Source organism: Bombina bombina, chromosome 6 (assembly GCF_027579735.1).
Source record: "Bombina bombina isolate aBomBom1 chromosome 6, aBomBom1.pri, whole genome shotgun sequence".
Lineage (NCBI taxonomy): Eukaryota > Metazoa > Chordata > Amphibia > Anura > Bombinatoridae > Bombina > Bombina bombina.
This window is the reverse complement of record NC_069504.1, coordinates 619,052,231-619,068,292: the sequence shown is the minus strand read 5'-3', so window position 1 is coordinate 619,068,292 and position 16,062 is coordinate 619,052,231.

The following is a 16,062-nucleotide window of genomic DNA, read 5'->3' as shown; positions in this document are numbered from 1 at the left end:
GTACATTTAATTCATACTTTTATTATTTGGTTCATTCCCAAGCATTTTCATTCCTACCTTTCATATCCCAAAATATGATTGATTCCTAGGACCTTTTTGGCCTTATATAATTAAATTTATTCTATGAGCGTTATCTCTCTAAAATATTACTAATTGGAATGTAAAATTCAGAACTGCTATTTATTTTGTATTGCACTATGGCGGTATATATTATGAAATGGTATGTGTAAGTGTATCTATTTTTGTGATATTTGTGCATTTACTAACTGTATGTTCACATGCAGCAAAGGGTTAACTAAAAGGTTTGGTCTAATAATGAATACAATACACGTGTGTAGTTTGCAAGCACACATATTGTAGCATGGGTATTGGTCTAATCTTCTTTTGTTTTAGCCAATAGGGTTGCAATATACCCTTTTTATAGCACTTTTTTGATTAACGATGTAGCTCAGTAGTGATTACGGCTCACGCCGAAACGCGTATACTGTGTTTTTTGTACCTTTGCACCCCTTTCTTTTCACATTGTATGTCCCTCCTTGGATTACAATTTTATATGGACTATAATTAAAGATTGACTTTTTAAACGCAAAACGCTGTCATCCTTTTTCGCTTTTTGGATTACTCATGTCTTTAGCCTGTTTTGACAGCGGTTACCCCAGTATAAGTGGTTTATGTTCCCGATTGGACAGTCCGCAGTGAGTACCCTCCCAACCCTCCTAATGATTGGCTCCGAAGATACAAAGGGGTGTGTGTTGCGGATACGCCAGAGCACGTGTAGTGCATACGTCAGGAAGAACCCGGAGAGAAGCCGGTGTCTATGTTTGCAGTGATGGCGGTATGCTCGATGCAGGAGGAGAGATGGTAAGTGAGTCTTCACTCTGTTCCCTCTCCGATCTACACCCCACACTTTTAAAACAAAAATACCGCATCCACAACCGCATTATACCACCTGAAGATCATCCTTACTTCTTGGGTCATTTCGTATATATTTGAGGAGTTTGGGGGAGGTAGACATACGGATCTCTTGAAGCTGTCAGCCTTACAGTTTTCAGAGCGTTGTGCTTTAAGTACGGGATACTCGATGAGGTACAGGCACTCTCCTGGAGTAAACATGGTTTGATATATGGTTTCATTACCCCGAGTATATAAGTACTTGAACACCGCAAGTCCTTTATTATGTGTGAATAGCAGAGTGACTCTGCAACAGTTGTATATTTTACATCATTCTTTTAATGGGAACTAGTTTACAGCACGGATATAGCTACGCATAGTGAACACTCAGAACCGCTATTTCTCTTTTGGTATTTTGTCTTTATAGTGCTACAGGCAGCACTGTGGAACTGAGTGTTTTTCTATCTGGGGATTTTGATATCATGGAGGACACACAGTTTTATTCACTTATACCTGCCATCTCTCGGGATGAACCGGATCTTGAATTGGCAAAAGTCTTCTCAACGAGCAAAAATTACTTTGATTTGAGTGATTTGTTTGAGGATTTGGATAAGTTATATATTAAATCTACTAAGTTACAATGGGACATTTGGACTCTAAACAAATACATTGATTTGGGATTAATACCCAGGGGTTTGCGTATCACCAAATACCCCACTTTTGAAGTTGTTGATGATACAAAGTTTGTAAATGCGTGGAATGATGTCTTGAATGAATGTTCCATTAGACTTATGGCAATGTTGGTGACTTATAAAACTAAACAGCTGACTACTATTAGGAATGACATTCAGACCATACAGACATGTTGTACTCTCGGTTGGGCCGGGAAGGAAAGAGCAGGTAAGCTAGTCCACAAGATCTCCATGGAACAGAGACTTCATGTTGTGACGGCCCCCCAGAGTGGAGGTACATCTGCTGCTGAATGCAAAAATATAGAGACATTAGTACATAACACAATAAAATCCTTGAGGAGCAGGCATAATTGTATAACAAACACAAGATAACTAATCACAAGTATATCCCTCTTGTGTGGGGGAGAGAATAAGGTCTTAGCATTATTTTAAGTATACCCAGGTATAAAGGCAAACAGTTAACAGGGACTAATCTAAAAGATAGCATATACGGCCGTATGAAAAAATAAAACTGTGGTGAAACTGCCATACATCTACATATCAGTGGGGCATAATCTGCAACCCAAATCCATCCCTTAGGGGCTGCTGATGAATATCGGGGGTCTATTCGGCCAAGGGCAATTACAAAACCTGAGATGGCCATTGGGACAAGGACAATTGGACAAAGAAATGTAACATAGAACGTGACATGAGATTATAACAATAACAAGCATTCGACAATTGACACACAACCGTAGCATTGTTTCACTACACAGAGGAACCCATACATACCGACCATACACTCTAGGTGGCTCTAAATAAAGGCTGGTAAGTTCATGATCCGTGCCGGGGAGGGCTGGATCTCTGGTTGGCCCAGTTTTAAGCACAGGAAGGGGGGGAGCCACCTCACCCCCAGAGTTGCGATCAAAATTTAACAGTTGCAGACATTAAAAGAGATATAAAACAATAATTTTCATCCACATGTATACAGTTAAAACATAACCCTTAACACAAAACAGGAAAACAATAAGGAACAAAACCACCAACTTCCCAACGCCTACAGTTCTGTCTTTCCATAATAGTAAACTAGGGGGAGACATAGGTCCCCATAACACAGTTACCAGATATAGCATCAAGCAGTATGTGAACTGTCGAAGCAGTCCAGTATCTCCAAGATCTTTCCCGGAGGCTCTCCCCACAGGGGGAGGTGTTAGAGTCATCCATTTTTCCATGTGGAAACGGAAAGGCTGGAGAAGGTATAAAGAGCTTAAATACTCTACAGTCAGCGTACATCATTTTGACCTTCCATGTCTAGATAGTCCAGCAGATCTTTGGGGTACGGAAGAATTTGGGTCCAGCAGGTGTCTAGAGCCTCAATTTAGCAGGATACAACAAAGAAGCCTGTCTCCCCTCCTTGTACAGACGAGAGCATAATGGAGCAAAATCTTTTCGAAGTTTGGTCACCTCTGCAGAGAAATCTTGGAATATTAATAACTTCTTTCCTTTGAAGACCAAGTCTCCAGAGTGGGCCCGGTACACTCGTAACAGAGCAAGTAGTTGAGGCATTTGAAAATTACTTGGCGTGGGCGGGAGTTTAAGGTCTCAAGGCCTCTATCTGGGCCTATACGATGAGCCCGCTCTATATCTAGAGGCAAGTGATCTGGATTCATTTTCAGCAACTTAGGAATCGTTAATGCTGTAAATTCAAGCAAATCTTTATTCTTTACCGTTTCAGGGACGCCAACCACACGGAGATTATTTCTCCGGCTACTATTTTCAAGATCGTCTACCTTTTCCTGCAACACTTGATTCTGACTTATAAGTTGCGGTACTGAAGTGGAGGTTGAAGCTTGCCTGTCCTCCACATCTGAAACACGCTGTTCCACTTGAGAGATTCTAGTAGAGAATTGACGTATTTCACTGGTGAGTGTGTCTACTCCCGCGTGGAGGGACTCCATCTTCGGCAAAAAGAATGATTTGAGCTCCTGAAGTAGAGCAGAGGACTCTGTTGTAATTACATTTGAAGAATTACGGGAGGGTGTAGATTCAGTATGTGGTTCTGTTGCTGGCCTCTTCTTATCAGACTGTTTGTTTTCTGGATGCCATCTTTCCCGCCAGCGAGTTGGAAATGGGCGTGAAATATTGATCTAATTTCATGCAAAACTTGCACTAGGTTAGATAAAGTGTTCTTAATATGACTGCAAGTGTCCTCTAGATGGCAGTACAAGACGATGTTTCCACAATCTCAAAACCTCCACCCAGCAGCCTGAACAAATGTGCTTTATATACTGCAGTTTTCCTTTACTTCATTTTGTACATAGATCTCTTGAAAATAAATGCTCATCTTTGTATGACATAGACTGCAGATGAATACTTAAGTTTTTTTTTTCTTTTCTTTTTGTTTAGAGTTGTATTAAATTTGAAAGGAGGGAACAGAAGTCAGGTGTCTCACTTTTCCTTTTTTTTTTTTTTTTTTTTTAAACACAGTTGTTCACCAAAATGAATGTGACTGTCTGTCAAAGTAAGGCCGACAGTCCCAAGGCAAACCAGATTGTATGACATCACAGTGGGCATCTTGATATTATACCACAGTATTGCTGTGATATTTCTTTCACAGGGAGCAGTATAGCAGGTTAATTGAAAGAGTCCAAAGTACTTTGTGGCAGATGCAGAGTATTATGGCTGTATGCTAGGTCTGTTTATTCACAGATTCTACCGTTATGATTCCCCTCTGTGTATTTACTCCTTTTTTTCCCCCCTCTCCTTATGCTGCTGACCTGCGGTGTGTATTTTAATGTCTGTCTACTTAAGTAAACCAGCCATGTGGTCTGCGCCGACTCTGCTCCGTTGCCGGTGGTGGGGATAGCTTTCCAACAGCCCTGAGCAAGCCGTTACTGGTGCTATGGTAGGGGGGCCTCAATCCAAGATGGCGCCTGCAATTTGCGCTCCGTTGCGCACTTTTTTTCCCTTTCAGGGGCAAGGGCGATTTTCGGCCCTTCACACTTCTGAACCAGTTGGGGCTGGTGTCCAGCTGATTGCCCAACAAGGATGGCATGTGGGGAAGCGTTACCGGCAGCAGATTTAAAGCTTTTTACAGAGCTCAATTTTCGGAGCTCTTTCTCTATGCTGCCGGTCTGTTGCTCCGCCCACCGTAAATCTGGGTATAACCCTTTTTTTTACATTTCCTATATTGACAGAGAGGTTTTTATTAGAAGACCTCTCAGGGAGTCTTGGAAGTCAATTTCCATACTGACCAGGATATTTCTATCCCTATAGAGGATAGCTATTTCCTTTCAGGATCCCATAGATATTTGGGTAGTGAGTTTGCTCAAGATGACTTCCCAGGTTGGGTATTGCTACCTTTTGTGGCAGCATACTAGCTCATACGTTGTCCGGTTCTATTCAGACAGATAGGGCTTAGGGCAGATAGCTCAGCATACTAGATAGACACTGTGGCTGAGCTTGGTAGCACCCCAAGGGTTGCAGGTTTGATTCCCAGTAAGGTCAATAAAATGAGCAGCATCTTGAGACCCTTATGGGTGAATAGCCGTGCTTTACAAGTACCTAATATATATAATTATATATATATACTTTATCTGGAACCAGATTGGAGAATGGGTTCCTTTCATTAGGTAGGAGTCCTCTTCTCCCTAGGAGTGATAACAGGGTCTGATATTTTTTTTTCAACCTGGTTGTGGTTCCCAAAAAGCAGGGAACCTTCAGACCAGTGTTAGATTTCCAGAATCTAAACAGTACCGTCCCTCTAGTTGGAATCTATTCGTGCCATCCTTCCTTTGATCCAGGAGGATCAATTTCTGACTTGTTTAAAGGATGGGTATCTGCATGTTCCCATCTATGGGATCATCACAAGTTCCTATGGTTTGCCTTTCTGGACAAATACTTCTAGTTCGGGGCTCTTTCCTTCGGTCTTGCCACAGCTTACAGAATTTTCATGGTGCATTGCAGCACCATATTTAGTTGACATCCCAGTCCAGGCGATTTTGTTACAACAAACAGGTTTGTACACGAACATGGTGTTATCCTTCCTGCGTTCTGACGAGTGGAAGGTAAATGGGGGAAAGAGTTCCTGAGTCCTAAAATTAAGGTAATTTTCTGGGATCTATGTTAGATTCCCTATCAATTAAGTTTTTTTCTGATAGAAGTTAGGAAATCAAAGATTATTGATGCTTGTCTTGTTCTTCAGCACACTCTTCGGCCATCAGTGGTTCAGTGCATGGAGGTAATTGGGCTTAGGGTGGCAATGGACATCATCCCATTTGTTCGGTTCCATCTCAGCTCTCTGCAGTTAAGCATGTTCAAGCAATGGAATGGAGATTATGCGGATTTGTCTCCGTGAATACTATGGGATCAGGAGACAGGAGATTCTCTTCCATGGTGGTTATCTCTGGATTATCTTTCCCAGGGAACCTGCTTTCGCAGACCTTCTTGGGTGATTGTGACAACGGTCGCCAGCCTTCTAGGGTGAGGAGCAGTCTGGAGTTCCCTAAGGGCTTGGGGTGTTTGGACTCAGTCAGAGTCTGTTCTTCCTATAGACTTTCTGGAGCTGAGAGCGATTTTCAATACTCTTCTGGACTGGCCTTAGTTAGACTCGGTCCAGTTTATCAGGTTCCAGTCGGACAACATAACTTCAATGGTTTACATCAGTCAGGGAGGAACGAGCGATGACCGAGGTAGCCAAGATATTTCAGTGGGGGGAGGCCTATTATTGCTATCTGTCGGTGATCTACATCCCCGGGTGTCTGGGAGGTGGACTTTCTGAGCAGGCAGACCTTTCATCTGGGGGAGTGGGAACTCCATCCGGAAGTGTGTTCTCCAGTCTGATTCTCCAATGGGGTCAGCCAGAGTTAGATCTCATGGCGTCTCGACAGAATGCCAAGCTCACGAGATACGGGTTGAGGTCCAGGGACTCCCAGGCGGAACTGATAGATGCTCTGGCGGTTCCTTAGACTTTGTAGTCTAGCATACCTTTTTTCCTCCATTTGCGCTTCTTCCTCGGGTCGTTGCTCGAATCAAACAGGAGAGGGTGTTGGTGATTTTCTTTACTCCGGCTTGGCGTTGCAGGATTTGGTATGTAGATTTGGTGGACATGTCATCGCTGCCACCTTGTAACTGCTTGGAGATTGAACGCTTAATTTTTTCTAAGTGGGGTTTTTCTGACTCGGTCATAGAGACCATGATTCAGACTAGCAAGTCTGTAGCTAGAAAGATTTACCATAAGATATGGCATTATTTTCTTTATGGTGTAAATCCAAGGGCTACTCATAGAGTTAGGATTCCTAGGATTTTGTCTTTTCTCCAAGAAGGTTTGGAGAAAGGCTTATCGACTAGTTCCCTAAAGGGTCAAATCTTGGCATTATCTTTTTTGTTGCACAAACATCTGGCGGATGTTCCGGATGTACAATAATTTTGTCAGGCCTTGGTCAGTATCAGGCCTGTGTTCAAACCAATTACTCCTCCAGAGAGTCTGAATTTAGTTCTTAAACTTCTTAGTATTTGCCAATATTTATATATATATATTTGGCTTGGTTTTATTTTTGGAAACTGTTTTTTTTATGCTATGAATATGTATTTATATTTTTAAATATCATTTGCTTTGTATAAATGTGATTAATAGCATTTTTTACTTGCCAATATCACTATTTTATAGAGAGATTAATCTCATATACTATTCAAGAATAGAGAAGCGCAGTTTAAGTATATGTGTGTACAGTAAAATATTTGTTTTTAATGTGTACACAACATATTATGTTTTACAGAGATTGATGTAACATGTGAGATGGAGGAGGAAGTCTCTCCCTTGTAGTCTGATGGTACATCAAATATTTAGAACATGTATATTACGTAGGTTGACCATATTGCCGCTTTAAAAAAGGGCACATATGAAAAATACATAGGTCAGGGCAGTTTTCAAGGCTGTTTCAAGAAGCCTGACCTATGTATTTTTCATATGTGTCCATTTTTAAAGCGGGAATATGGTCACCCTAATATAACGTGTATTGTTTCTAAATCATACTATTGACGAAAAATAAAGTCTACAGCTTTGTACCTTTCAAATATATTATTCAATTATTTTCAAATACACTACTGCCCCACTTTCTATATCATGCAGCATGAACATATGTTTTTATTTTTTATTAAATTTATGTATGATTTGTCATTAATGACATCATGATGTCACATGCATATTCCATGCAAAACCCCAATAATCATCTTCTGATTGTACAGACAGTCATTGCTATTCATCTGAGTGCCTAGATGCAGACCATATCATTATGTCATCATTGTTTTGAACTTCTAAGACACTTCTAAGTATACATAAAACATAATCGTGTTGAAATTCCTTGATTTCATTTCATGATGTAAGATACGTAAATGGATTTTAAAAAGATTTATGTGTAGACTTTCCATTTCAATAAAACAAACATTAATATTCCTCAAAACTAAAGCATGCATTTCGGAATGTGTATATTAATATTGGGATGACATACATTTAATCCTAATGTAAAAGAGAGATTCACAGAAATACTCTGAAAATGTAATATCAGATAGAGAAAATTATATTCTTAATATTTAATATGAACGGTAGTATCTACTGTGTATATATTCTGAATAATAATTGATTGAACCATCAAGCTTCAAATTAGTACATTTAAGATTACAAAGGCAATCACATAAATATATATGTAAATCAGTGTCCACCTGGTTTCAAAGGCTAGGTGGAGTGGACATTTAGATTTGATCATATTACACACTCCCATATTATTCAATTGTTGTATTTTAAAAAATCAATCCACGGGCATGTGTCTAAAAGAACTCTATTGCATTTCAATCTCAAATGCATACATGTGTACCAAAATATTATCCAAAAGATAAATATATTATAAAATCACAAAGATTAGCACATAATGTTGACTTTGAAAATATGATTTGTAATGTATTTATGAAATGTTACATGAAAAATAACAGTGAACAGTCAGAGTTTAAAGGATCAATTAAATCTTCTTATTAATTATATTTTATATAATTATATTTTAATTATATTTTAAATAAAGTTGAATCTTGATTTCTTTCAAGATAATAATATACTTTCATATCATATATGTATTTTTAGAATTATTTTATATATTTCAGATAGACCACTTCTGGGCATCAGCCTCCCGTCCCCGCCAGCCAGAAGCCCCTCCCAAATAATGCATTTAGAGGCATTGCATGAAGCCGCAGCTGGAGATGCACAGGACGATGAAGGTGATGCTGATGCCCCATAAGTGGAGGATCCGGAGATGACCCGAGGGAGAACGAATAAATCCTCCATCCACATGTTGTTATTTGTTTTTTAAATCTGTTGCTATTTGGCCTATTTTGTGTTTATTGTTGTGCCTGTTGCACTATTTCACCTTGTCAGATTTTAATTAAGGGGCCATGTTGGCCCTTGTCAACTCCCTCCAAGGACTGTGATGCACTATGTCACCTTGTCAGATGGCTCCAATGGGGCTGTGTTGGACTTTGTTCTGCCCTTGTCAACTCCCTCCAAGGACTGTGATGCACTATGTCACCTTGTCAGATGGCTCCAATGGGGCTGTGTTGGACTTTGTTTGCCCTGGTCAACTCCCTCCAAGGACTGTGATGCAAGGACTGTGATGCACTATGTCACCTTGTCAGATGGCTCCAATGGGGCTGATTTATCATTATGACTTGTTTTAAAGTTATCTTATTTCTTTATGTTTTATGACATTCCTATATCATATTCATCATAATAAAAATAAAGTCATTAATATGTTATTTTTCGTCTTTATTTATTTATATCATTTATTAAAAACTATATTTTATGTGGTTAATCCTTAAAGGGACATGAAACCAAAAAATGGTCTTCAGATATATAATACAATTTTAGCAATCTTATATATATATATATATTGGTTGTTATTGGCTCATCCATGTGTTCATTTAGAAACCATTAGTAAATTGATGCACCTTTAACAAATGATTCCAAGATTATTAAACTAATGAGATAATCAATTTAAATTATGAAGTTGATGGAAATACTATCCATGTCCCTTTAAGTGATTCTGAACACAATTCTTAATTTACGGATATGCATTTCTAATGTATTTATTTTCTTTTGACATCAACATACACATATAATATGTTTAAAACTGACTATTAGTTGAATGTTGACAGCACAAGTATCCAAGTTCGCTTACAACTTATTGTAGTAGGATAACAAAATAAATCACTGTGTGTAATGCACATATTTTACATGATTAATATCTTTCTATTATTATTGATTATCTTTAATTATCCAACGATATATTGCTATAGGTAGGCTGACCATATTTCCGCTTGAATAAGTGACACATATGATAAATACATCTGTCATTATTCTTATTCCAAAAGATTCTTTAAACAGCTCTGAAAACATCCCTGACATATGTATTTCTCATGTGTCCCTTTTTAAAGCGGAAAGATGGTCACCAGAGCTATAGGTAACATATAATGTATAACCAATCCACATTTTCATAATGTATCTCATAGCATTCTTTCTCATTTAAAGGGACATGAAACACAATAATCTATTTTATCATTTTGGTATAACATTATATTTTCTTTTGGTATCATTTTTTTAAGGAGCCGCAGTGCACTACTGGTTTCTAACTGAACACATAGGTGAACCAAGGACAATCGGTATATATATGCAGCCACCAATCAGCAGTTAGAACATAGGTTATTTGCTGCTCTTGAGATTACCTTGAAACACATTTCATCAAAAGATAAAAAGAGAAAGAAGCAAATTTAAATAATATCAGCAAATTTGAAAGGTAGTTAAAATTGCAATATCTTACATAATCGTGTAACATAAAATGTGGGTTTCATGTCCATTTAAACCCTACTGCTTCATAAAAAGTTCTGAATCCTCCTATTCTAATAAAATATATCCTTATTACCAACAATGCATTATATTTCATATATCACAGTATTACATTATCTAGCGGGACATTATGTGAAGCTGTGCATTACATGAAACAAACATGCTTCATAGATAACAATATAGCACATACTAGTTTTTAAAATATAAATACGTTTCTTATTGACATGCAAAGCTGTAAAATGCGTCCTTTGATTGGATGACATTTTTACGTGATCTTGGATGCGCCATGTTGCTTAAGACGTCACATGCAAAGCTGTAAAATCCGTCCTTTAATTGGATGACGTTTTTACACTATCTCGGATGCCCATGTTGCTTAAGATGTCACATGCAAAGCTGTAAAATCCGTCCTTTGATTGGATGACGTTTTTACGCGATCTCGGATGCGCCATGTTGCTTAAGACGCCACATGCCAAGGTGTTAAATTTGTGTGATTGGATAACGTTCTCCGCAATATTTGAATTTCCACGTAACCCACGTTTGCGAATGAGAACACAAGTTTAAAACCATGACTTTCTTGGATTATGGATTGTGTCAATCATGTACATTGTTGAACCATAGCTGATAAAGAACACAAAAATATCTTTTAATGGCTGTCTCATTGAAGAAACGAATGAAGGCAATATGTTTTTCATGCAGAATACATTTTGAGGCAAGTGCAAATCCATGAATATACTCCATCTTGTTTAATATGTTTGTCAACAATATTTTCAATTTACAAAATAATTAATGTGTTGTGTTGAATTTTCTACATATATCATTACTAAAGATGCACTTTTGTATTTGAATGAAATAATCAATATGCATTGACCTTATCATATGATAAATATGAGATGTCTACTTATTCTAGATGTTATGTCCTGATATTTTTTCTTAATGTAAACGCTCAGTATTGTGTCATGTATGGCTTCCACATTGTATTGCAAAGAGATTGCAGGTAACTCTATTTTGCATGCTAAAAGTGCTCATCCTGAACATGTATATTGGGGAATTTTAACCCCTTAAGGACCAGCGACGTACCCTGTATGTCACTGGCCTTATTTTGGGACTTGATTGTTTTATAGCATGGTCTTGCCACCAGCATTGAGACTGCTCTATTCCACAAAGCCTGCTGGATAGAGGGAATTAATAGCGTGTTCTTGCTAGACTTGTGCTATTATGTCCTGAAAAAAACCTTAACGACCAGTGACATACAGGGTACATTGTTGTCATTAAGGGGTTAAAGAGTCAGTTCATTCGAACTTAACGACTGTGTTCAGACAATAATGATTTTCTTGAACAAAGTAATGCACTTAAAAAGAGATTCAAGGAGAGAGGGTATAAACCTAAACAAATTAATAAGATTTTCCATGAGACACAAACTCTCAAGAGGGGAGATACATTACAGCCTAAACTAAAGAAAACAGATACAAAGCAGCCACTTTTTATTACTAAATATTCAACAGAATATCCAGAAATCTGTAGTATTATTAAAAAATATTTTCCCATTCTATATGGTGATAAAAAAATTGAAAAAAGTAGTAGAGGATGGCTGCAGATATGTGTTTTCAAGAAATTTAACGATTGGCAATATACTCTCCCCCAGTGATCTTAAAACATCTAGCACTAGCTCTTGGTTATCTACTAATGGAACTTTTCCATGTGGACACCCACGATGTAAGTCATGTGATTTTCTATCGGTGGGCAAAGATTTTTATTCATGTGTGACAGGACAGATATTCCAAACAAAGGGTTGTATAATTTGTTCTACAACATGGCCTCTATTTATCAAGCTGTCTACTTACCTGCATTCGACGGCCCCAATACGCTCGCCTAAGATCGCCTAACATCGCCGCCGCGGACCTGAAGGCGTTCGCCAAATTTATCAAGAAAGCTGTCAAAAAGCCGCGCACCAAGTACGGTGCGATGAGCAGCAGACTGTTGTTAACTAACAGTCATCGATCTCGCTGCTCTTCGGCTTCTTTGCAGCTTTCTTGCTATACTGTCACTAAGCACCCACACTATACTACACTGCTTACCCCCTAAACCGCCACTCCTGGAGCCCCCCGCAACTAAATAAAGTTATTAACCCCTAATCTGCCGCCCCCTATACCGCCGCCACCTACATAAAGTTATTAACCCCTATCCTGCTGATCCCGGACCCCCGCCGCAACTAAAATTGTTTAACCCCTAAAATGCCGCTCCCGGAGCCCACCGCCACCTACTTCATATTTATATTTATTAACCCCTATCCTGCCCCCCCTACACCGCCGCCACTATAATAAAGTTATTAACCCCTAAACCTAAGTCTAACCCTAACACCCCCCTAACTTCAATATAATTTAAATAAATATAAATAAATATTACTATTATTAACTAAATAATTCCTATTTAAAACTAAATTCTTACCTATAAAATAAACCCTAAGATAGCTACAATATAATTAATAATTACATTGTAACTATTTTAGGATTTATTTTTATTTTACAGGCAAGTTTGTATTTATTTTAACTAGGTACAATAGTTATTAAATAGGTATTAACTATTTAATAACTACCTAGCTAAAATAAATACAAAAGTACCTGTAAAATAAATCCTAACCTAAGTTACAATTACACCTAACATTACACTATCATTAAATTAATTCCCTAATCTACCTACAATTACTTACAATTAAATAAAATAAAATAAAGTACAAAAAACAACAAACACTAAATTACAGAAAATAAAAAAATTACAAGAAGTTTAAACTAATTACACCTAATCTAATCCCCCTAATAAAATAAAAAAGCCCCCCAAAATAATAAAAATCCCTACCCTACACTAAATTACAAATAGCCCTTAAAAGGGCCTTTGCGGGGCATTGCCCCAAAGTAATCATCTCTTTTACCTGTAAAAAAAGAAATACAACCCCCCCAACATTAAAACCCACCACCCACACACCCAACCCTACTCTAAAACCCACCCAAACCCCCTTAAAATAACCTAACACTAACCCCCTGAAGATCACCCTACCTTGAGCCGTCTTCACCCAGCCGGGCGCAAGTGGTCCTCCAGAGGGGCAGAAGTCTTCATTCTATCTGGGCAGAAGAGGACCTCCAGACCGGCAGAAGTCTTTATCCAAGCGGCATCTTCTATCTTCATCCTTCCGGAGGAGCGGGTCCATCTTCAAGACATCCGACACGGAGCATCCTCTTCATCCGACGGCCAACGACTGAATGACTGGTCCTTTAAATGACATCATCCAAGATGGCGTCCCTTGAATTCCGATTGGCTGATAGAATTCTATCAGCCAATCGGAATTAAGGTAGGAAAAATCCTATTGGCTGATGCGATCAGCCAATAGGATTGACCTTGCATTCTATTGGCTGTTCCAATCAGCCAATAGAATGCAAGGTCAATCCTATTGGCTGATTGCATCAGCCAATAGGATTTTTCCTACCTTAATTCCGGATACAAGGTTAATCACTGAAGCAATCACTGAAGTAAAACGTGTATTTCTATAACAGTCTTGTTATTCAAAACTTGATAATGCGTATGAAAGGGTTTTCTTTGTAACCAACAATAATTCATGTTATGACTGTCCCTTTAAGCTGTGTTGTTGGCATCAAAACAGTGATATGCCATCATGTATAATTGTAATGGTCATTTTGTTTGAGATTAGGAGAACAGTTGGGACATCACATCGCAAAAACCAATCAATGTAATCAACAAGGACAGCATGTGATGATGTGGTCTCCACATACTTGTAAAACACACTCGGCAAACAATCTGCCTACATGGATCCGGTCCCATAGAAGCCTATTAAATACAGAGTGTGCTCCACAAGTGTAAGAAGACCACATCATCACATACCTATCCTTTACACATTAAATAAATAGAAATATATACAAAATGACTTCCTCTTCCTTCCCCTCTTTCCACGAGACTGAGGCTCTAGGGGGGGGGGGGCAACTGCCCCCTCAGACGAGTTCTCATAGGAGATGTTTGGGGAAGAGGGGGAGGAGGAGTACTGTGAGTGGTTAAGGGATCACCAGGCTGAGGAAGAGATTGAGGAAGAGGAGAAGATGGAGGAGGCCCAGGAGCAGATGGTCCAGGAGCAGAGGAGGACCTGCAACATATTCTTAAGAGTATTCAAAATATTTCTTTGTCCTTCGCGAATATCATTCAGTACTCCTGTCAGTTACACTCTGTATTCCGCCTGTTCCCTCCGGGAGGCACGCATCTCCTCGAGGAAATTATTCAAGATCTGCACCTCTGCTATCTCTGGTGGGATGTTCTCCTGAGGAGCTGATGCATGGTGGGCTGCTGGTGCACGAGGGGCTGCTGCAGGGATCTCTTCTGCAGCGGGGCTTCTTCAAGGGATGATGGTGCAGGGATATCTTCCAGGTCTCTCAGAGGTGGCGAGTCATCTGCACCCCTCTCATGCCTGGGTGAAGGAGAAGCCTGTGAGTTCTGTGCTTCCTCCACCCCGGGCTCAGACTCTGTATATTTGAAAAAGAAAGAAATCGAAATATTAGCACAGTTCCAAATAAAGATGTAAATGTTCTATTTGAAAGTGTATTAATGAGGCTGCCTTCGTAATTCTATTGTAAGCAAAAGCAATCAATACGAGAATTTGCAAACCCGTCTTTCTGATATCTATATGGTCATTCTGAATGTCTTTTTGCATTTGTCTTAAATCTGTTTAAATGCACACCTAATCTGTAGACTAGATACTAATGTGATGGCTTTTCTTGAAATGCAACTTTCGCAAGGTAATTGTGAATGTGTTTACTTAATAATGTATAAAAAAGCATAATTGCGTTAGTCATATCTTTAAATAATTTTTGTGTGTGAATGGGTTATAAGGTGGATGTAAAGAGATTAGTAAATGAGCTTACCAACAGATGAGAGGGGCAGGTTCCCGGTATCAACTCCTCCGATACCGACTATGGCCACCTCGAAGATGTTGGGACGCAGCATTTCCTCCCAGCGGGAATACTCAAAAATTATTTCCGGACTGCCACTGGTCCCGGCTAGGTATTCCCTCTCCCTTGTGAGCTTTCTTTTCAGTATAGATCTGCAGTCCCAGTAACTGTGCTGAATCAAATTCACATCCCTGTTATAGACCCCCACTTCATTTACGGCATCCCTGATCTCGGTGCCTGCAGCCTCCTAGCCCTCTCCATATAAGATGAGCAAAAGAAGACAGCGCCTCATAGTGCAAATAAGTTCAATAAGCTGGAGTCACAAAAATAGACAAACGGTTGTAGATATACTCACAAGAGTACTGGCACTCTTATGTAAAGAAGTGTGAATGAGCAGGCTGACGCTTTTGCAGCAGTCAGTACGCTGATACAGAAAGCATCCAAACTTCCAAGGTGCAGCTGTGGGCTCTCCTCCATGAATGGAAGGGAATCGTCTGGAGCAGCAATGTATTGAAGAGAGCAGCTATCACTGCATGCAGCATCCACTTTGAGCTATTGTTCGCCAAAAAGTGTCTCAATAAAAGTGCTTTAGAAAAAGAACCCTTGCAGAAACGACAGGGTTTATTGAGATAAAAAAGCCAAAATAACAAGGCTTAAATAATAAGAA